This window comes from Leptonotus elevatus, chromosome 4 (genome assembly GCF_054856555.1).
Source record: "Leptonotus elevatus isolate MCC_2025b chromosome 4, RoL_Lele_1.0, whole genome shotgun sequence".
Classification (NCBI taxonomy): domain Eukaryota; kingdom Metazoa; phylum Chordata; class Actinopteri; order Syngnathiformes; family Syngnathidae; genus Leptonotus; species Leptonotus elevatus.
Genome location: NC_141242.1, coordinates 12,965,365 through 12,984,002, shown reverse-complemented (window position 1 = coordinate 12,984,002; position 18,638 = coordinate 12,965,365). Strand labels below are relative to the sequence as shown.

The 18,638-nt window shown below is 39.7% G+C and overlaps 1 protein-coding gene and 1 non-coding gene across 2 annotated transcripts in view; both read left to right on the top strand.

The window, feature by feature from the left end:
• The first annotated feature begins 433 nt into the window (after nt 1-433).
• Nucleotides 434-572, top strand: LOC147175580 (U4 spliceosomal RNA). Its single transcript, XR_015094736.1, has one exon. It is a non-coding gene; the product is annotated as a U4 spliceosomal RNA (small nuclear RNA).
• Nucleotides 573-5,634: 5,062 nt separating this feature from the next.
• plxnb2b (plexin b2b) overlaps nt 5,635-18,638 on the top strand; it is a 187,787-nt gene continuing 174,783 nt past the window's right edge. The window contains exon 1 of the mRNA XM_086072633.1: nt 5,635-6,252. The gene's annotated coding sequence lies outside the window, so the exon portion shown is untranslated. The remainder of the gene's footprint in view (nt 6,253-18,638) is intronic.

Genomic DNA, 18,638 nt, shown 5'->3' with positions numbered 1-18,638 from the left:
ATAACAACAAATAATAACCAACAACGAATTTATATACAAACACTGACATTCCAGTTCAATGTTACATCGTCATAAACCACTTTTATGCAGTCCTAAGTAAATAAAAATAAAATGACAAACTTCAACGAAACAAATTGGAAAATATTTCCAATATCTTTTGACCTTTCTTATTATTCACAATTTAAAGACACTCAATGTGACGACTGATATTAATACAAAAAAATATTAAAGCATGGAGTAATTTTTGTAATTTTGTGAATATGAAATATCCCTATAATAAAATAAAAATACCAAAACTGTTGCGAATATCTGTATCTACGTGATATTTTTAGACACCCTCAATCTTCGATGGCCATTTACCGTATAGTGTGAAGACCGTCACTATAAAACGTTCGCTGGGTGGTCACCTGATTGTTAGCACCGCTACAGCAACAGCTTTGCGCAGTGGCAGTATCGTAGCCTATGAGGTTCATCCGAGGCGTGATTATTGCTAGTTGAAAACTTTACCCAATACCCCGCCTTGACGACTTGAAATATAGTCGTCTGGCAATTTTTGACGGTCTCCACGGAGACTAATTTCTTTGTAAAATTAAATTTTGATTGGCGTTTTTATGGGGAGTTGAAATATTAACGTGGCGAACTGGTTAGCACATCTTCCTCCTGTTGCAGATGTTGTGAGATCGAATCCGGGGTTCAGTCTTCCTGGGTGGAGGTTGCGTCTTCTCCATGTTCCTGCGTGGGTTTTCTCTGGGTACTCCACATTCCGAAACATATGCTTGCTAGGTACCTTCTGAAATGTCTCTAGGTTGTTTGTCTGTGTGTACCCTGCGACTGGCTGGCATCCAGTTCAGGGTGTACCCTGCCTATACTTCTTGAAGACAGCTGGGATGGGCTCCAACATTCCCACAACCCTTGTGAGGACACAGTGGGTTTGGCCTTAAATGAACTTAATACAGTAGTTTTAAAACTAACATTTATAAGACAGTAATTGAAAATAATTGAGTTGCTGTAACAGAAAGCTTCTAAGTAACTTTGTATATAAAAAAAAAATTTGAGTGTAAATAGTTGAGTGTCAAACCATTCAAGTTCAGGAAAAAAAAAGCGAGGCAACCGATTTCGTCACTTTTTTTTTTTTAGTTCTGCTAACTTATTTGGGTTAACAGCGTAGACAAGTGTTATGTTTAACACTCACTTCTGTCTATTGATTGTTCTAGAAGCAACTATCATGTCTGACAGTTATCTGTCATACCGCTATTTGTTGTAATTAATCGAATGTGTTCCTGTGTGAAAGTGCACACCGCTGCTCACAAATTAGCCAGCCAATCCAAATGACTGACCACTTAACCAAAAATAAATCGACTAACCAACCAACAGACATCAATCAAACCAATATGTAAACAGTAGACCTACCAGTTAACTAAACGAAGGGCAACCAGGGTTTATAGCCCTGACAGAAGTGAACGTTTTTTTTTCTTTCCCTATTCAGGTTTTAAAGGTTGCATATATCAATATTCTCCTTGTATCACAAGCTTCCCTATTTGCCAGATGAACTTAATTGTTTTTGTGTAAATGTAAGCTTGTTAACAAAGTCCACAGACTGTTTATGATCCAATTTGGAGGCTGCACTGGAGCCCTAATGTTAAAAGTACAGAGCTTGTCAAGGGCGCAAAACCTATTTATATTGCTGGTCAGTGTTTTTTTTATTTTATTTTTTAAGAAGGAAATAGATGGTCTGCCTACGAGCAGGTGTGTGTGTGAGGCCCTGCGGGCACAGGCCATGCACGGTGGGATCTGGGCTACATCACATCAGCTTGCTAAAAGACATTAAATGGTAGTGAGAGGCCACCTGGACAATGCAGGCGAAGCTGGAGTAGCCGTGATTAGATTGTGTTATAAACAAAGGGGACGATAACAATGACATTTTTCTTGTGCGGAGTGACAGCAACATCTGATAAGACAGACATATACCACGGTGCCTTTTCGTAGCGAGGTTACCTCGTATAGCATATCAACATAGAAGCAGCACACCCAGACGCCCATATTCAGATTCTATTGACTTTGCGATGCTTGCATTCTGTTCTCACCAACCCCCTCACTGCTGCCATCTTGCTTTTCCCACATTGTGTTTATTCCTAGTCTGCCACCATAAGCCCGTCTGTCTGTTCTCTGACTAACCTGATGTCTTCTTGTCGCACATGCTGTTTTGCCAGTATTCTGCTCAAAGTAGCCGAAAACTCTCATACTGTAAACACCATCTTCTCTATTATACACTAATGAAAAGTACTGATAAATTTAGTCCGTGCTAAGATTGACTCAACAGCCAGTGAAACCAGCACTGGGTCTGCTTTAAATACATTTCCTCTGTGTCCCTGCTGAGTTATTCTTCACACCTTTCCACCATCGAGCGCCATGACAAGTTCCTGCCGCCTGTGAATCACTCCATCTGTCATCGCCACGTCTTGGATTTGCCACAAGGAAGAATATCGCACAACCTTCACCCAGAAATAACAGGACAGCTAGATAATGATTTTACAATTATGGAGCAAGGACGAGGAGACAAGCATGCGCGTTTGTCTGGGCTCACTTCGAAAAAAAAAAGAAAAAAAAACAAGTATCCATCCTTCCATTCATTTATTTTTGATAGTGTGGATTCTATTCAGGGTCACGGCAAAGCCAAAGCAAATCCCAGTTGATTTAGTGTGAGAAGCAGATTACAACCAAGACTGAACATTTGGCAATCAACGGATGGACACATTCAGACATTTCCACAGCTACTGACAATTTACAAGATACATGTTTTTGTAAACATTGAAAAAACAGACACTTTTATTCTTGTATCTTGACAATTAATATTGACAATTTGTAGTGGTTGATGTGTCTTCCGTTTAATTTTGGTTCACTGAAGACCCTACGCAAAAGAAAGCAGGTATATTTTGTAAACACTAAAAGCAAAAGACACTTTCCAATTGACATTGAGTCTTCCATCTCCACTTCATTATATCTGGCTCAGTGAAGACTGTAAATTCCATGTGCAGGCTGTAGTCAATAGGGGGCAGTATAACCCCATGACAACCAATCTCTGACCCGAACCTTGAGTCGGACTTATCCACTACATCAACAGCGGACAACATATTTGCTGTGTCATAAATGAGGTTCCATAGTGTGTGTTGATAGTCAGACATTTTCTAATCCACTCACTGCATGACAAATGGTACCGCTTGACACCAGGGGCGTGATAACACATCATCTCTGTGTGCCGCATAAAGCGAAGGCATAGCACAGATCAATATGTTGTCAAATGCACATTTAACAGCCTTTGATGAACTCAACACGCTTTCTTTTGTAATCATAGAAGACAATTAAGAATCTTTGACGAGCTTAACATACTTTATTCTGAAAATTAGACACAATTAAGAGTTTGTATTTTTTATTTTATTTTTTATACTGAAGACAAACGGGAGAATTCAATGAACATGCTTGTTTTGTCCAGAGTGGAGGGAAGGTTATTGAGAATCTTTAATAGACCTAACTTGCATGTTTTTGTAAACCTAATAGCATTGAGAGGCTTAAAAAAACAAAAACAAACCCAACATGCATGTTTTTTCTAAACGAAAGATCAGTGAGAGACTTCAATGAACCTAGCATGCTAGCTAGTTTTTGTCAACACTGACGGCACATGAGACTTTTAATGAACCAAACATACGTGTTTTTGTAAACAGAAGACAACCGAGTCTCTAATAAACCTAACTTTCCCATTTTTGTAAACATTTGGCACTTAAGGCTCTACAGTGAACCTAGTATTCCTGATTTTGTAAACTGAAGACAATGGCGACTTCAATTAACCTAGTATACTTGTTTTCATTTGAAAAAAATTAATACAAATTTGTAGTTTTCAATGAGTCTTCCACTCATGTCCAATGTTGGTATCTATCTATCTATCTATCTATCTATATTACAATCAATGAAGGAAATTGTGAGTCTTCAATGAATGTGAGACATCTTTTTTTGTAAACAGTGTTGAAGTGACATTTTTTGGTAAGACAATATGAAGTTTTCCTGCCATCTACAGGTAAACGTCAACTCCTGTTTTCACTTAGCCTTTCTTGGTTAGAGACATCCCTTTGGGCGAGCACTTCAGCGAGTAAGTAGCCTCATTACTCTTCAGGCAAACACGTTCGGACACATTGAACACCCCTCTTATTTGTGATTTGGGGTGGGGGGGTTGTTTGTGTCTCGAGGTGTCCGCTCACCTGACACTTGTCTGGCTTGGCCTACATTTTCCTGGAGCTCATCAGTCAACGTGAGGACCTGTGAAGGCCATCTCCCCCATCTCGCCACGTGAATCTCTGCCAGCGTTGTGCCTGTGTCAGCTCTCAGCCGGTCTAACTCACAACGTCGCCGGTCCACCAGGGCAGACACAGAGCGTCTCCCCAAATGGGCAGCCTCATTTGCATGCCTATAAATCACTCACAGAAGTGACACGGAGCCAGACCGTGTCCTGGCAGAAGCTAAAAAACGTACTGTGCCAAAATGGCGGCGTTATTATTTGATATCGCTCAAGGTCATAAAGCACAAGGTTTTATTTTTGCTTTACTCTTGTGACTCACTTTTCAAATGAGTGCGTTCAACAAACAAAAAGTTTGCAACACGGTAGCAGCAAAAACATTTAAAACAATCATAAATATCAAGAAGGAATATTTGCAATATATTTTTGAGTGATGCTAAATGCACATAAAGCAGAAAATCAATTGTAAAAATGACATAACGTCAATCATTTGACATATGACATGTCACCTTAAGATATCACAATAACACCAATACAGTATCTGTGTCATTTTATAAATAAATAAATAACAGTCATGTTTACCATGTGTATTGCCTGTTATTAGGCTACTCTTGTGATAAACCGTAAATGGATTTTATTGGGTAAGAATAAATTGCTTTGCTAGTATACTATTCATGCTGATGGTATAATCAAAACCAGTCATGGATGTCAAGCATGTATGTTTGTGATTCGTAGGGTTTAAAAATATCTGTTGTCAAGAGTTTAGTTGACGCAAGTGAAGCGTCAAGAAAATCACATATAAAAATGTGTCCGTTCTCTGTTGGAAATAATGTTTGAGTTTTTGAAACAAAAATGTGTGTACTGATGGTGGTTTAATGTTGTGCACAAGTAAATATACACATACCATAGCGGTAACAACATTAGGAACAACTGTACAGTGTACTGCAGAGGTAAGGACTCCTTTTTTCCTGCTGACATTTATCAAACATGAGTACTGTACTGTTGCTGTATTATTTTGAATTGTTTTCATCTGAAACACAAAGGAAACCATGTATGTTTGTTTCATAGATAGCTAAACATAAAAACAAAAAGATAGAAGTTGGACTGATTTCACTGTATTTCTAGAAAATACTTTGGACCCAAAACAAACCCTGGATCCTGGAACACACAATGGCATTTCTGTTCATTTCAGTGGGAACATATAATTTGAGATCCGAGTACTTCGAGTTACAAGCACGGACCAATTGAACTCCTCGTAAATCAAGGCACAACTGTTATGTCATTCTCCCATGCAGGAACCGCCTCCCTTCGTCTGGACTCGGCGCTGGTTGGACCACTCGCTCGTCCCCCCTCCACCGCTCCGACCGCCCGCGGAAAACATTCCAGCGAGTCAAACAGACAACCCCAACTCACAGTCGAGTTTCTCCCTTCCTGCTCGCCACTCCTCCTCCTCCTCATCCTTATTCTTCTCTGCCGGCTGTAACTCGCGTGGAGCAGCAGCAGCAGCGGCGGCGGTCACACCGGAGCTCGGTCCTCCCCGTAGCCTGCTCGCGAACCACCGTTAGTCGGCCACCCGCTCTCCGTCTCTCCCATTCTACCGGATCTCCGCGGGCGAGTGAGCGGCTCCCACAGGTGTGTCGCGGTTCCAGGAAGCACACCTGGACGTGATCATGTGACTCGGTACCTGGGCGTGGAAGGAACATTCCCCGCTATCGCCAACCCCACATGAGCGTTCGGCGGTGACTTTTCTCCCTCTTTTTCTCCCTCCTTCCGTGTCGCTGACATTTTCGATGCCCGACGAAGAGCTTTGAGCAGGAATTAGTGCCTTTCTCGGAGAAGTAAACCACGGGGAGGAACATGTGAACGGACTTGTTTTAAAACGCAAAACAACAAGGGAGCTTCATGCATTTGTGGACTTTTTCTTCATCGCTTCTGGGCTACTGAACCTTCTTCCCTCCTTTTCCGAGGTGAGTTATTTTTTGGGGGGGATGGGGTGGGGGGCAACAATTTCACTCTTTCTCTGAAAGCAAGTTTTCATAGCTTTGACAGATCACACATACAGTTGTTGTTATTCCATTTAACAAGGATTGCATTGTCCCCATCTGCCATGTGATGTGTGTAAAAATTGTTCATAATAACCGGGGAATGTCATTTGGATTCATATTCTGATACACCAAAGCAGTATTTCCCATGTTAAGGCTCAGGGCTACCTAAATGGTAAATGGGTCATAGAGTTTCTATGCAAGATGGTCTTTGAGTAGTTGTGATTAAGTGTGTGGCCATACATGCCCAGGCAGGACACATTATACTCACTGTTGAGTAAATCTGCCTCACGTACAAAAAGTCTCATCTTAGAGTCTATGAACGTCCACCTTCCCAAAACATGTGATGATCATGTTAGGTTCATAATTGAAGACTTTAAATTGTCCTTAAGTGTGAATCTGAGTGTGAGTCATTGTCGTATTTCCTCTATGATTGACCGGTGACCAGTTCAGGGTGTTCCCCCTCCTCTCGCCCAGTCAGCTGGGATAGGCTCCATTTATCCCCAATCTGGATGAGGACAATCACTCTAGAAAAAGAATGGTTGGAATGGAAGTCAATGTAAGGTGGTAGTTGGCTAGTGAGCACATCTACCCTACAGTCCTGAGGTCAGGAGTTCAAATTCGGGCTGTGGCCTTCTGCGTAGAGTTTGCAATGTTCTCCCTGTGCTTGTGTGGGGTTTTCTGTGGGTACTCCATCATTTTCCTGAATTACAAAAACATGAATGAAGGTTAATTGAATCCTGTAAATTAGAGGTATCAAACTCGTTTTAATACAGGTTCCACTTTCACTCAAATTTGAGCTCAAGTGGGCCCGACCAGTATTTCAGTGGCCCAACTAGCTCTAAATAACAACAGGTCAAAGTATTTTTTTTAATACAAAATCTGAAAATATTCCCATTTAATATTATTTTATTGCAGAAAAATCCAAATGTTCGTACATTTTTTAAAGGGTGTTCCCTCTCCTCTTGCTCCATGTCAGCTGCGATGGGCTCCAGTTCACGCTTGACGAGTGACGAGAAACAGTATAGAAGATATTCATATTAATCCGTTTTGTGCACTTGCAGTATTTTATTGTTTTTCAGAAGTAGTGCGTCGGGCACATGACTCATATTGTGATTCATACTGTACTTGTGGTTTGACTCTTGCCCAAACTCAGCTGGGATTCGGCTCTCGTTACCCGCGACCTTACAAGTGCTGTAGTAAAATGAATGAATGGAAGTCATTGTTTCTGTTTTTATTCACAATGAAAAAAAACTCGACTGTATATAGATACACTTGTTTATATTATGATTTGTAATCCGTTTCATTAGTAGTGTACTGTATAGATGCCAGACGGGTCACGTCATGACAGATATTGTCAAAGTATTTCCAAACATGCCGCTTGTTGTTGTCAGGTCTTCAGTACGGAATCCAATTGTCTATTTTAGGGTTCAAAGTCTTGCGCTAACCCAGAGACAAGACTGCTAAAGGTACATTTCATTTAAGAGTGTGGTCATGACTTGAGTTGTATTTGTTAGGTGGGTAAACTTAACACTGAAGTAATGTTTGGAGAACGAAATGAGGGTGAGGTTTGGAATTGTCAATACAGGGATACTAAAACACACACTAGTCAGGTTTCCATCTGATTGTTTCAAAATTTTTAAGCTCATTGACTGAAACTAAGGCAAAATGGACATGCGACTTATGCCCGTTTCCATCTGTTCTCCTTTTGCGAATATCGAGAGGGGACTCCGCCGCTGTAGGTGGCGGTATACACCATACAGATGTGATCCACCAGTAAATCAAAAGAAGAAGATCAGGAAGCGACTGCGCCGTTGGATGACGTCGTATGAGTTTTCTTTAGTAATTCTTGATCAACCGTAGCGTTTATCTGCTGTTTTGCATCTAAAATAGCATTAATATTCGCTTCTTTAATTAATAAAAATATTTCTGTTTCGTTGCCCCCCCCAAACATACCTTACTTTATCGTCCGACATTGCTTTGGGACTACAAACAATATATCCATAATATCAAAACGTGCGACGTATATCCGGTCTTGCCAGCGGTTATTCGCAAAACCTGTTTCCATAGCCAAAATTCGCATTTTGCTTTTTTCGATACGCTTCAAAATCCACCTGCTCTGATCGTGAAAACCTTTTTGTGATTTTTTTCCCCCCGAATTTCTAGCGTTTCAATGCAGTTTTATTTTCGCATTTCTTGAAAATTCGAATAAAAATGGGAGGATGGAAACCCAACTACTGATAACAGTGTTTTCAATGAAAAAGGAACAATAGAAGTTGTCAGCAAAAGTGGCAACATAAGCCCGCGACGAGCCTATTGATAGTCTATTTGTAAATCCGTGATAAAGACAAGCAACTGTTCACGCTCACATTCATACTGACAGACAATTTACAGTACTGCAGATTCTTCAATTAACCTAAAACGTATGATTTGGGAATGTGGGCGGAAACCTGAGAATGAGCACACGTGCTAACCACTATGCCACCGTACTGCCTGGGAGCATCTCGTAGTATGGAATGAATGGCATTTTGCTCGTAACATGCCCAGACAGCTTTTGTGTTTTCTCATGTGGACTGCTTGTCAACAGTTCCAAGTGAGCGTTCTCTATGTTTGTTTTCATCCTCCTTTCGTGTCTGTGGTGGAAATAAAGCAGTCAGAGGTTCTATTCAGGGTCTCTTCCCTGCGCGGTTCTGTCCGTGTGCATCTCCCCAGTCAGAGCAGACCTCTGTTCACGCCCGCTTGTCTCTCTAAATCGTCCCTTTATTCGCACTCCAGCCGGCATGCGCCCCCTTGAGCATAGGCCTACTGTACATGGGAGGCCCTCCCCTCTCGGGGAGATTATTTCCTTTTAAATAACATTATATAAACAGTCTCGCAGAGGGATGGATTAACACGGTCGGGGGCATGTGGAAGCAGGAAAGAGGGCCGCTGTTGCTGGCTGGAGGGGGGCCGCCGGAGTAAGGATGCTCTCCCAGTCGAGGCCATCTGCTCACATGGACACACACAAGCTACCTCGCCCTCTTCCTTGCTGTCGCCACAACAAATGCTTCATTCAGCTTTTATCTGGTCCACTCGGAATAAATAGAGACACCTTATCAGTGGCGAAGGAGAGCGGTGATAAATGTTTTCCCGCCGCTACCCGGCAAGCGCAGCGGGACAAGACTTTGCAAAACAATTCCAAAAGCAGAAGGAAGTATTTGCTCTGCCATATATAAGCGGCGCAACACAGGCATTTGTATGATTGTCTGTTTTTGTCAGCAATAGGCCACCAGCTCTGGAAATGAAAGTTAGTGGTTAGAGCCACTCAGACTATTCTCGGATGCAGTCAAATAGCGTCTGACCAGAAGAGAAGCAATTGCGCATTTCCTTCTCACGTAGTCCAAACCGTGATCCGTCTTGGATGCGCCCCTCACATTTATCTAAGAGAGAATATTTTCGAGGTCAATTTGAGCTCGGCTTTTTTGTTTTGCTTTGGATTACTGGCTTCTGTCATTTTCATTTTGAAAGAAAAAAACAACAACGTAATCCTTGCAAGCAACAAGCAACCCCAAAGCCTGCAAATAGAAAAACGTCAGAAAACAAGCCGATGCATGATTAGTGTTTATGCAATTGGTTCATGGCAAGTAGCTCATTTAGAATTACAAGATAATCTTCCTGCTCCCACCACCAAAACAGGCAAGCAGGATGTGACCTAAATCACTATCATCATGTCAACATAAACCCACTTTCCCTTTGAGCCATGACTGTTAAATGCTTGGAAGTCATTTGACCAACATTTTCCTACTCAGGCATGGATTTTTATAAGCGAATGCTCATAAAAGGGGTGTGGTGCGCATGAGTAAAAGGCCAGATGCAATCCTCTACCGCTACAGTTCACATGGAGCGTGGACAGATGCATGAAGGGCGTTTTGGCTCGACATTAAGTGGCTGGCGGAGGAATCTGGGGAATAGATATTTCACCCCCCCCCCCCCCCCCCCGATTGGAGCTTGGCTCGTCTTTTCACGTCCGTGGATTAGCTGACGATAGGCGACGCCACGCTGAGGTGGATTTCTGATCATGTCTGGTTTTTAACCGCGTCCATCCTTGTCCTTGGACTTCACCGCACAGCCCCCCCCCCCTTTTTTGTCCTCAGCTACCTCCTTCCAAACTTTACAAAGCTAACCCTTGACTCCCTTTCCACTCATCACTTACATATATCATATCATATGATATGATATATGATATGATATATGATATGATATATGATATGATATATGATATGATATATGATATGATATGATATATGATATATGATATGATATATGATATGATATATGATATATGATATATGATATGATATATGATATATGATATATGATATGATATGATATATGATATATGATATATGATATGATATGATATATGATATGATATATGATATGATATATGATATGATATATGATATGATATATGATATGATATATGATATGATATATGATATATGATATATGATATATGATATATGATATGATATATGATATATGATATGATATATGATATATGATATATGATATGATATATGATATGATATATGATATGATATATGATATGATATATGATATATGATATGATATATGATATGATATATGATATGATATGATATATGATATGATATATGATATATGATATATGATATATGATATGATATATGATATATGATATATGATATATGATATGATATATGATATATGATATATGATATGATATGATATATGATATGATATATGATATGATATATGATATGATATATGATATGATATATGATATGATATATGATATATGATATATGATATATGATATGATATATGATATATGATATGATATATGATATATGATATATGATATGATATATGATATGATATATGATATGATATATGATATGATATATGATATGATATATGATATGATATATGATATGATATATGATATGATATATGATATATGATATGATATATGATATGATATATGATATATGATATATGATATATGATATATGATATATCATATCATATTATATATCATATCATATATCATATATCATATGATATGTATCATATGATGTATCATATAATATTCACAAAACCATAAATTGATCCACTTAATACTTTTTATTTTATTTTTTTAACTGGAAGAATTTTACTTTAAGGCGTAAATGTGTTTTTTGTTTTGTTTGTATCTTGCATTTTCTTGAAATTTACTCTTCACAGGAAAGCCTTTTCTTACAGTGGACTGTATGGTGAGAAAAAGTGAAATCCAAATACTGTGGCAATTGTTTTTTTGATCTTTTCAGAGGTTGAAGTTGACATAAATAGAGATGCGCATGTGAATTTTGGTGACGATTCATAACGTGTTTGTGTGAGTAAGTGACGGTTAGCTTTTGTACATTTACAGTTGTGTGAGTAAGTTTACATACCCCAAGGGTATGTAAACGTACAAATACAACTGTACTGTCTATAAAATACCCTTCTTTGCTACAATTGTGACTTTGTGTGCGCAAAAACACTCAAATAACACTTTGCCGCCGAAGCGTTATGAAACCCGACAAGCCCTGTGGTCCACCATTGTTGGTTTTGTTGCAAAGACGACCACTTTCAGTATTTACGTGGAAACTATTATAGTGTTCCTTTCAAGTTTGTGTGTCTAGCCTCCAAAACACTGTTGCCTTGGCCAAAATGTCTTTTCTGTCGTTTAAACTGCCCCTTAACCACCCACCCGTGGCTGCAATGAACTTCAGTGCAGTTTAAACCATTGTGTCTGCAGGCATCCAAATACAATCATCATTACGGCCGACTTGTACTTTTCACTCTGTTTTCACCCCAAGCAGTCGGCTGCGTGTTTCACAAATTTTCATGCCGCATTTTTCACTGTCACTCCTCTTGATTATTTTCTGAGAAATGCGCTAAATATTGTGAAGCCAGAGCCGAATGGCTCAAGAATGTTTAATGGAAATGGTTGATTTTTAGTGCTATCACTATGTAATATTTTTTGAATCGATTAATCGGATTAATTTTAATTTTGCATTTCCCTGATTACTGTTTATTAACCAGTGATTGGTGGTTATTTCGTACGCATTTGTATAGTGTTTTGTGCAGTGCATAAAGAAAGTGTCATGACCATTTTTAGGATTGTGAGGGCGGGGAAATTCTACATCATAAAGGAAACCAAAACTTCTGGTAGCTGTTGATGGGGAAGAGCTGCGGTTGTCTGTCGACAGCCTCGTGCTTGCGTTGACTAGACGCCATTGACGTGCATTCAGGACAGACAGACGTCTGTGCTCATGGCAACTGAACTCACACAGACTCACGCTATCTACTTTCACAGGGCAAGGCAAGCTCACCTGCTCGGAACATTGGCAAATGTTCATACCTAATGAACAGCAGTCATGACACCGGGTGGGCGGAGGTGGCATCGGCTTGATTCTCCTCCAGAAGCTGCTGCTTTGTTTGCGCTGGCAAGAAACTCGACGTGCTAATGTATTTTTTTTCTTCCATGCGTTTTGATAAGTCAATCAGGCATAGATTGCGATCAAAACCTTTTAAACACTTCAGAGGGAAGTTATCACTTAACACCAGGTCTATCGCGTCAAATACACCCTGCTGATCTAAGTTGAACACATTGAGGATGAGTCAAGGTTTCATTTCTGTGGAAATGTCGTATGCCTGTGCTAGATGTGACAGCGTGCTGTTACTTCCCTATCTTCGGTAATGGGCCTTTCAAGTTGACTGATTAATTAATAATGGGAATTGCACTGGACTGTAATGGTTTTATTTTTATTATTTTTTTTTTACTCGTGACTGCCATCATGTTTCATTTGTTGTTGAATCAGTTTCGGCTATTTGTTACAAAACTGTGGTTTATACAAACCTGCTTTTTGATTTGGACTAGCACAGTGGTTCGCAGCCGCGGTCCTCGAAGTACCCCTATTCAGCCTGTTTTCCATGTCTCCCACAGCCAACCCAGGTGTTTCAACCGATCGGCTAATCAGCAAGCTCTGCATGAAGCCTGATAACGATCCTCAGCTGTGTTGGCTGAGGGAGACATGGAAAACAGGCCGGGTAGGGGTCTTCCAGGGTCGGGGTTGCGAACCAGTGGACTATGTTTAGTCATTTGCTCCCCAAAACGTATAAATCCGTTCTGTTTTAAATATTACCATGCTCCCAAAGACGTATTTATATGTTTTTTTAAAAAGGTTGAATTTTTTTATTTATGCTAGAACATACAGAAGGCTTTGATGCAACCTCTGAACTGAGAGAGAGAACACTTGAAGCAATGGTAGTTATTACAAAATGGCCAGCAGGTGGCAGCAGAGTATAAGAGATCAACCAGGGCCATGTTGCAAAAAGCTCTTTCCCCAGTGTTTTAAACTGATTTGTGAATAATGAAGAAATTTAGCTATATTCTAATGTTAATTCATGCAAAATAAAAACATAGAATATACTTTTTTCCTGAAAGAAGAGACGCTAATCTTTCTTTTGGTAAGTTCCACGTTTTAATAGCAATAGAACACAAAATTCCGCGGGCCTTGCAAAATCAGTCAAAATCCAGTAAAACAGCCAGGAGCGAAGGGGGTTGCTTCATTGAAAATGGCTGGGAGTGAATGAGTTAGTTTGTCAATTTTAATTTGTAATTTTTGATTTTCCAAGACTATTGTAGAAGGAATTATTGGAAAATGTAAATACTAGCAGAGATTTCAATTAATAAAGTGATGCATAATTCATGTTTATCTGTTTCCTACCGTGATAATTAATAACATAATTAAAGGTAATTTGAGCAACTTGTTACTTAAGAAGTACATATAAAATTGGTAGCGTTTCTCATTAATAAGTCCCCAAGAAGCAGCTCTCACTTTTAAAAAGGTTGGTGACCCCGGCTTGCAAAGCATTTTCACGTGGGCAGATTATTTTTCTCCAATGCTTTGCTATTGGCCCAGATTCATTAGGGAAGAAAATAAATAGGCTCTTTGCAGCCAGCCGCTGACACATAACCAGCTTTTAAAAACGGTAAATAAATTTGAACGAGATGGTCTTTATGAGATGATGACATGTAAATGTACCCTGAGAGTGCAAAATACCCCGTCTTCGCATTGTCTGAACATTTCCCGTGTCTTGATAGTTGGAGATGTTCTCCAGTAGTCCTGTGGGTGACGGAGCACGTGTTGCTTCTGTTAAAGCCAGGGCTGGCGTCGTTAGTGGTTTTTTGTTTGCGTCGCTTGCTCCATCCTTGACTTGATGGATCTCTCAGATGGATTTGGTGTTGTGCATTTGAAACCATCTGTTTGTGGTAAATGACAAGAAGAAACATCATGTCAAGCTTGCCTGAGCCACAACTGGCTCGCTCCCACATGCTTGTCATCAAAAAGGTCGAGTGTTATCCAGTTGCGCTGTTTTGCACGACATGAACGGTTGATTTCATTTTAGTCCGACATTCAATGCTAACAAATGTAAAGTGTAAGATTAATTCCACAGATGAGGTTTTTGTTAATGGATACATTCATTGGTTTAAGTGCGGGGCTGATGAATATCATTTCAATTCATTTCAGTGGAGTAAACTTTTATTGGAGAGATTCACACCCCTACCTATAAAGTTAATAAATGTTTTATGTTGGCTGCAGTTTCGACTCTGGATTCAAATGAATCCAACTATAATTGATCTCAATGGGAAATTTGCTTTTGTGGTCATGTGTTGTCGCTTAGGCACAAATGGCCTCAATTCATTTTTCATCCTTATCACTTTTCACAGTTAATCCCCAAACTGACCAATTTACTCCAACCCAGATCATTTTTAATTATCACCTCTGCTTTACAGCTAATATGACATCCAGCTGGTTTATGTTAATAAGATAGTTGCTGTCGAGTGTCGGGCTACCCCACTAAGCCCCCCCCCCCCCCCCCAACACCCCACCCTGCTCCATCACCTGCTTTTTTTCCCTCTTCCTTTTTTCTTTCCATGCACACTGGGCGATTAATTATAAAGTACAGAGCGGGAGCGTCAGCCAGGACTGGTGGGTGACAGATGCATGAGGAGTCGGTGCTCCAGCAGCAGCTGGATGAAGGTCACAGCAACCTGGGGGAGCAAAAAAAAATAAAATAAAAAAAGTGGGGGGCACATGGTGAGAGATAAGCTGTGCTCATGTGAAACTTTTATAGAGATAAAGCGCCACATGGAACACGGGAGTCCTTTACTTGCAGAATGTGGCACCACGCAATCATTTGAATAACAGATGGCCCCTTTAACAAAAACACTTGAGCTTGTCTCCGCCAGATGTGTCCCATGATGCTACGTATCCAAAAATATGGAGGCTCATGTTTACATCTTATTTATTTCTAAGGAAATCTTTATGTGACATATTTTATGATTAGCACGATTGAAGGGATAGAAAGTCTGAAAATTGTAAAACGCGTCGTCCCTTTTTCACTGCCTGCGAAATCCAGCATTTTCCCGTGTCTCTGTTCGCTATAAATGGCAGGTTGACCAAGCAATTTGACACTTTTGGCACACTAACCTCCGAATAAATATTCATATAACAATTAATAAATACATTTGTGGGGGAAGCTGTCTAGTTATAATTCTCAATGGTCCAATATGAAACACTAATGCCACCTAGTGGGAGTTAAATGACCTCAACAAAAATCAATGACTCAATGTTTTACACTCCTTTTAATTAACTGTATAGTAATGTATCCTTTTAACTTCAAATAACTTTATGAATTACTATAAAAATGCTGTATCAATGAACTAAAAGATAAATCTCAGTAAATAATAATAATAATAATAAAAAATATCAGTAAATGCTCTATGTGTAAGCAGTAGAGATTTAGTATCCAGCAACTATACATGAACACAATACTGTACAATTAATACATATTGTACCATAAATGGTGATCATAATGTTAACAGAAATCAACACGGACCAAGAAGTGGTCTGCTCACGCATCGCTAAAGTGAGGCATTCTATGGCAAAATGCGTCCATATAAATATAAATGCTTTTGCATACTGTTATAATAGAATCTCAGTTGGGGGTTTAATTGTTGTCGAAGTGTCAAGACGGAAGCGTTTCCATGGTGCTAATGCACTGTAGGTTGTTCTTCATACTTGGAGCTTCTGGGGAAACGTTTTGCCATTTAAAACTCAAGCCTCCCGGTGATTTTAATGAAATTGAATCTAATGCAGAATGAACCACAAAAACAGGCGACGAGATGGGTGTCTACAAGTCTTGTGTCTCCGCTAATATTATTATCACGCTGGGATAATGCCGTATGCAGATAAGGCTGCCTGCCTTTATTGCGGCCCACAATGAAATGATAATACCAAAATGAAATCTCCCTCTTTTTTTCTGTATTCCTCCCGTTGCGTTGTAAATGAGCTGGATGTGGGTGGCCTTCCGGTCAGCCATCATCCAAGAGGGACCTATTAAAATGTGTTCATACAGCAATTGCTGAAGTTAGCGAGAATCTCATTAAATGTCAGCGGCTCCGTTACTTATCTGCAAACTGACAGAGCATTTTACAGAGGACGCCGGGAACTCACCTCAGAAGGTGACATTTGCTGGTGACCACTGCTCGCAAATATGGTCGCTAATATTTGAGTTGGGTAAAGGGCGGCAGCGGTTATCGATCCTCGCGGGGGAAATTAAGGGCTGAGGGCAGCAGCGAGTCTCGGCAGGGAGTGCCATAAGTCAAAGTAAAGCAAAACAAGCAGAACACTGGGCAATAAGAGAGGCCTCAATGGCAAATAGGATGAGGTGCAAGACAATTTATGCTGGGGCTTACTTGGCTCGCTCACTATTTGTTAGCTAGGGCAAGGAGTTCATGTTTTCACTGCTGCACTATTTGTTTTTGAGGAGGATTATGCAAAAACAACTTCAACAAATGTCTATGGAACTTGTGTTGGAGGACTTAGGCAGGAGCTGGAAATTGTACATTTACACTTTAAAATACTTATTTACATATGATATTCAGGATATTTTTTTGACCAAACATCATTATTATGCAGTATTTTTTTTTTTACAATGTTATAGTGAAATAAATTTGCCCAAATTAAATAAACATAAAGCCAATTAAACAATATGAGTTAAAACATAAAATAATAATACAATAAATTACATAATGAAATTATTGTGTGGAAAAAAAATATTTGTTAGAATTTACAGAGATCTGATTGGCTGGATTGAATCGGCAGATATTTCGCATTTTATGCACAATCGATAATCGGTTGCAATGTCTGTATTTGCCGATCGATTAACGTCGTCATGGATCTGATCCGCAAAATAAAACATTACAGAAAACGCAATCTCATTCACCTCAGGCATGATCTGTGCTGCCATGTTTATTAACCCAAGGTTTCACAGCATGTAGTGTTTTTTCCCCCCTCAGTTGTTTTCCAATAATTATAAATAATTTAGTTTTTGTTTTTTGGGTGGAGAATGTGTTGAGATTTTTCGCCCTTTTCCATGCATTCAATGTTTTAGTTTCTCTTGTCTACGTGGATATTAATCCTGTTGTTGCCCATGGCGTCTACGCATCTTGTGAAATGTAAATCCGTGGTGGTGTCATCATAACTCTGTCGTGGGAGTCTGCGTTTTGCCCCCCAGCTTCACTCTCCTGTTCTCTTGGCCTTGATGACGCGTATTATTCCTCACTGACTCATCTGGGCCCGCTTCAAAGCTTGCCATTCGCAACTTCAAAAAAAAAAAAGAAGTTCTTTTTAAGCTCCATTTTGCTGGCGTCTGCACATCGCACAGACATTTTTTTTTTAACACGTCCTTCCCTTCTTGTTATACAGTGCGCTAGGCATGTGATGATCATGCAGATAACTTGTGAATTTTGCACGGTTTATTCATGTCCATTGAGGAAGCGCCTCTTATGATTCCTCTTTTATAGTGGATGTAGAAAGTGAACACATCCTTGATGAAATACCAGTTTTTCTTATCACAAGAGCATTCGCACAGGAACGCTAATAATGCTTTTTGGGGAGTGAACACTTCCAAATATCAGTCAATATAGGATGTAATCATCAGTTAATTTCCCCTTTCAGCATGACATTCACTTGAAAGTGACAAAAGAATGACTTCACAAAGAGAATGTGAACGTATACGATAGTCCAGCTATATTCTAGACCTAAATCGAATGTAAAAGCTGTGCGGTGACCTCCCCCCCCCCCCCCCCCCCCGACACAGTTAGAGCGTCAACTAAATAAAAAACAGAAAACTTAAATAAAAAGTCTTTATTGGACTTTGTTTTCTCCATATATATGTTTCTCCTTACGAGATGT